Below are 6,000 nucleotides of genomic sequence, written 5' to 3' on the forward strand. Positions count from 1 at the left end.
TAATAAGTACACAGTAGCCATGCTTTCTGCATTGAATTGAAATTACACAGAACTTCTTTGTCTTTGCATGGAATATAGTGATAATCTCCTTTCAGATTAGTAGTAACATCCCAAGCCTTACCTTTCTGTCTTCTCCCTGCCTGAGGTAAGACATCTAAGACTTAGGGGAATGGACTTTGAAGTCACTCTCCCTTCATTTAAAAACTTTCTCCTTCACTGGCAAAAATGCCAGGGTAGCCAGATGTTTTCTCCTCTTAAAGCACTGGGGTGTTATTATAGTTTCAGAAGTGTTGCTGAATTTTTCAGAGAACCTCTGAGAAAAGGAGATAAGGCTTGAAAGTCCTCAACAATTTGCCTGTTCCCTCTAAGACCATAAGAAACTCTTAGGCACATTGAAATGTTTTCCTTTAATTTTTAATTTTTGTTTTACGATAAAGCTAATTAAAGCAACACCTGTTTGGAATGATATAGTTGGTGCTGGGTCAACATTTCCATTGGCTTATAATCCAGCTGTGAAAACTCAATTTGAACTAAAACTCGGGTGTATAATATCCAAACCCAGGGGAATTCAAAAGAAACACTAATATACCAGTGTGCATATTAGGGGGCAAAACAAATAGACGCAAAGTGGTTTCAGGTGCTCTTTAGCACTTGTGTAGTGTGCAAACTTTTTTTATGATCACAGTTTGTAGGCCTTCAGCTCCTTACGTAGGTGGGATACCTTTGGGTATTTAAAAAGAATGAAAACAGGCCAGTTAGTCTGTGTGAAATATCAGCTACTGTGTACACATGGTAATGAGGTTTTTCTCATCAAGGGGTCTTAAGATGTGAAATGACTACTCCCATGTTTCTCTGGATTTAAGACTCCCTAGGGGCATCCTGATGTGACAGATGACAATATGTCTTGAAGACCAATGGGCTGCTTCTGTCTTACCTCTTCTATTGAGGGGCCATGAAGCAGAGATTTATTGGCACGTCATGTAAAGAAACTGGAACTTGGGTTCAGGCTGGAAATAACACTGCAGACTAGAACCTGCCCTGTAGTGGTTCTCAAACACTTCTTAATACCTATAGGGAGACCAGTAAATAAAGCAGATAAAGGTGGAGTTTCTCAGAATCAGGGGGAAAGCCTAGAGCACCCAGCTGTTCAGCTCAAAAACATCCAGAAGCCTTGGAGATGCTTGGTGGAACTCTAAGGCTGTGAGAAGCATAGCTTGAAAACTGCTGTCCTACCAATGATTTAAGCAGCTAAGCTAACTCTAAGCTTTACTTTTATATGCTCTTTTGGAGTAGAAGTTTGAACAGTCAATGAGGAAGATAAAATTCACGTTAAGCAGGCTTTGCTTGAAAACACCTTCAAGAAACCCGATAGTGCCACAGAACTGGGTGTTAAGAAAGGAGCACCTGTCAAGCATGAAGACTGGTGACTGGAGTCCACTAACCCCGTGATGTGCTATATGTGAGAGCTTTTGCAAATCACTGAGCCCAGGATCTTTCCCTGGAAAGGGGATAGGAATTCCCACCAAATTCATAGGTTTCCTTTTTTTTCTTCTTCTTCCTCTCGTTTTAGAGGGGCGGGAAATCAAATAACATAACGGATTTTCAATTATTTTGTAAACTGTGGCACAAGTGGAATTAAAGCTATTAAGAGAGTTTAAGGCAGAGTAGAATGTGATTTACTATATTGGAATGTAAAGCACAGAGGAGAAAGAGAGAAATATTTCCTGGAACCACTAGAGAAGGTGTATGTATCGCATATGGGCAGTCTCAACAAGACTACATCTACTTTTACATCTCCAATTCTCTTTTCCTCTTCATCTTCCTCACATCCCAGTCTTTCCTGCTATCTTGTCTTTCTTAGTTTTCCTGTCAATTTGGAGAAATATCTGCTAATCTGAAGTCAACATAGACCATTTAAGCTGGGAAAGATGTTAGGGATTATGCTACCTTCCTTCTGTCTCTATAGTTGAAATTCTAAGTTTAAATTTCAGGCACCTGCATTCCCAGTTCATGTTTTTCTGACTAACGGTAGAGGTGCCCAGGTGCTCCCATTGCAGTGGATAAACACATCACTGCCACCATGACACTGGCCATGTCCTTCTATGTGTCTTTTTCTTTCTCTTTGGGATTAGAGGGAGCCAGAAGATCTCATGCTCTGACACCCCACTAGGGAGCATCTGGGTCCTATGCCCCCTCTGTTGTCTCGGACACATGATGCTTTACTACCCTCCAGTAATCGCTGACCTGATATCAAAGCCTTCGCCTGAAGGTGTCAATGATTGAAAACAACCTTGGGTCTAGACATTCTGAGGGCTTTTGTTTAATTATGAATAAAAAATTCTGTTGAAGTAATGAATTTCTAATGGTTGGATTTTAGATATCAGCAGATGTAAAACTTGAGGTGGAAGTCCGATCCCAGGTCCCTCTCATCCTACTGTGCTGGCTATCTCCTCGACCTGAAAGCAAGTTTGCCCAGATGTTCTCATTTCTCTTTTCTTCTTTCAGCTTATAAGTGTTTTAGCTCTTTGCAGGAGTGATCCTGTAACAGTAAGAGGAAAGGGGAGAAGAGTAAATATGTGCAAGGTAGCCCTTCATCCAAACTTTCTAAGACAATCTCATTTTGACTCTATTTGATAACTCTTAGAAGAGATCAGAAACCCCTGAAGTGATGTAGAAATAATAATAGTAGTGAAGCTACATTTACTATACTGTCTATGCAGTCAGGAATAGGAAAATATTCTTTAATCATATGCATTGATCTTTGAGGTTCAGAAAAATAATGTTCACGTATATAGGCAGGAGATTGCAGACCCTCTGACGGTTATGGCTTATCTTCTGCTTTATAGATTACAAAACTAGGAAGAATTCAAGAGAGGAGGTGAGGGCAATGAATGGCTTTTGTTTGCAGTTTGACAATCTGATGATGGTTGGGGTGCACTCTGGAGGCCCAAAGAGCCGTCTGTCATGTGAGCTCAACACAAGCTAACCCCACTTGATAGGATAAGGCTAAAGGCAACTGTGGGCTGCCAAGTCTCTTGCCCTCTGGGAAGAAGCATGCAGTGTCTCTCAAGAGGTTAGGAGCCCCTTCTTTCCTCTGGGATTCCTCACATTTATCTCATGCAATTCACCAAGTTGGAATGTAACCTGTGCAGCCCTAATTTCTTTTCCAGGTGACTCTCCTGGGATATGGCTTCCCCCACAACATTCCCAAAGCCAATCACAATGTTCTGTGACTGTAACAGAGAAACCTCAGAAATGGAATCAAGAGGTAGCCACTTAATAAGGCAGCTGGTGGACTGAATTGAATGAGCTAAGATCAGCCAGCTCAAACCCTTCATTTTACCAATGCCATACTTGAGGTATGGAAGTTGGAATGTTTAACCTGGTTCCCAAAGTAGGTTAGTGGCAGAACAGATTCTGGAACCAGTTCTCCTGCTTGTCTTTTCCTGACCTCCCAGCTGCCCTGCAAGCATAGTCATGGGGAAAAGAGAGGATTCTTGTTCAAACACATATTTCTGGGGATTTTCTGTGAAAAATATCAGGAATGGGACATTTTATGAGCTGTTTCTTCAGTAATAGCTCTAAGCTTTGAAGCCAAAACAGAGGCTTCTGGGCCCAAGGATTGAAGAGCAATTGAGGAAGGAAAGTTTAGGTTCACATGCTGCATTGTGCCTTCACTCCATATCCTGTTTAACACACTATAGTCTGGCCATTGGTACAGAGAATGAATTAGTCCATTCTCACACTGCTGATAAAGACATACCAGAGACTGGGTAATTTTTAAAGAAAAAGAGGTTTAATGGACCCACAGCTCCATGTGGCTGGAGGCCTCACACTCATGGCAGATGGCAAAAGGCACATCTTACATGGTGGCAGACAAAAGAGAATGAGAGCCAAGTGAAAAGGGAAACCCCTTATAAAATCATCAGATCTTGTGAGACTTACTCACTACCATGAGAACAGTATGCTGGATACTGCCCTATGACTCAATTATCTCCCACCAGGTCCCTCCCACAACACATGGGAATTATAGGAGCTGCAATTCAAGATGAGATTTGGGTGGGGACACAACCAAACCATATCAGAGAACACGTTCAGGGAGTCATATTTCCATTGCTGTTCTTTTGTATATATTAGGAGTCAAGGACAAGGTTGGGGTTCTACCAGGAAGACAAGATAAGGAATTTAGGAGTCAGTTGATCTGGCAGAGCTTTTATCGGTGATCACCTATGACTGAGTTTAAGAGATATGTAGTTGGTAAAATGATAGGACATGACAACAAAAACAGTTGAAAAAAGGAAGGAGTATAGTGTGAGCACTAGGCTGTTTATTGAGCTGTTTTGCCTAGAGCCCTGAATAATACTTGTGAAATAACATAAACAAAATCAAATCTCGTATGATCAAGTATTCTACTTGTTGGAGATTCCAAATGTTGCAATTTTAAGATAAAGGAGACAATGAAGACTACAGGCTGAATTGGGAATATGATTGTCACCTTAAAAACAAAACAAAAGGTGAAGCCTAATTCCCACCCTCACCCCCACTCTCATACCTGGATGTGGGCTAGACTTAGTGAGCCACTTTCAAAGAGCAGAGAGTAGGGTAAGGAAAAAGGAGTGACTTTACAGTGGAGAAATTAGCCAAGGGATTGAAGTTAACATTGTCAATGTTGTCATGTGGGTATCATGTTTACTGATATGATGTGATGAGAAGGACATTTCTATAGCATTCTTTCCCAAAAACCCATAACACCAGTCTCAACATGAGTAAAACTCAGAGTAGAAGACATTCCGGAGGCTGCCTGGTCAGTGCTCCTCCTGCCTATTGAGGTTATAAAAATCAAATATGGACCAGAGGATATTGCGGAAATATGACAACTAAATGCAATGTGGTACTCTGGTTTGGATCTTAGAACTGAAAAAAACACCTTTGATAAAAAGCTGGTGAAAGTGAAATAAAGCATGGAATCCTGCTAATACTGTACCGTGTTGGTTTCTTAGTTTTGATAATGTATTGTGGTAATGAGAGATGTTAACAATGTGAATAACAGCACTGTCTAGGCAACTTCTCTGTAAATCTAAAATTATTCCTAAATAAAAGGCTATTAACAAATACAACAATAGCCCACAAGCCAACCAACAATCTCCCTTGGCCATGTGTCTCTGCTTTCATAGTTGAGCCTCCTGAGAGACACATTCACTGTCCTCATTTGCTTTCTCTACCAGTTCATTCCCCAGCCCACTTCATTCCTGTTTCTGCCCTACCAGACTCCTGTCTGTGATGCTGTTGACACAGTGGCCATTTTGTTCTTTAAACTCTGTCCGCCTTTAGTTAGTGATTGCCCAGGGTCTCAACTGCAGACCTTTCCTCTCATCCCACACATGCCCTCTGGATGATCTCATCTTACTGTATCTTCAAGTTCTGCACATTGTACACACCGATGACTCTGAACTCTATTTTTCCAGTTCAGACTTTTCCCTGAAAATTCTCTTGCCTACTTGCTATGATTTGAATGCCTGTCTCCTCCCAAACTCATGTTAAAATTTAATTGCCATTGTAACAATATTCAGGAATGGGACCCTTACGAGGTGATTAGGCCATGAGGGTTCATCTCCCGTTAATGGATCAATGCTGTTATCACAGGAGTGGGTTTCCGATAAAAGAGCTCTTCAGCATCTCCATCGCCTTCTCTTTGCCTTTCCGTCATGTGATGTCACAGCAAGTCCCTCACCGGCACCTTGATATTGAACTTCCTGGCTTTCAGAATTGAGAGCCAATAAATGTCTGTTTATTATACAGTACCCAGTCTGTGGTATTCTGTTATAACAGCACAAAGCATACTAAGACACTACTTAAAACCTCTCTTGAGTGCTCCACAGGCACTTACTCAAAATAGCCTCAAACCAAATTTCTTTTCCTCATCCCCCTTCCCTGAAAAACTTCCTATATTCCCTACGTTGGTGAGTGGCATTGCTGTTCATCCAGTTGTCCAAGTTTCAA

This window comes from Gorilla gorilla, chromosome 12 (genome assembly GCF_029281585.2).
Source record: "Gorilla gorilla gorilla isolate KB3781 chromosome 12, NHGRI_mGorGor1-v2.1_pri, whole genome shotgun sequence".
Classification (NCBI taxonomy): domain Eukaryota; kingdom Metazoa; phylum Chordata; class Mammalia; order Primates; family Hominidae; genus Gorilla; species Gorilla gorilla.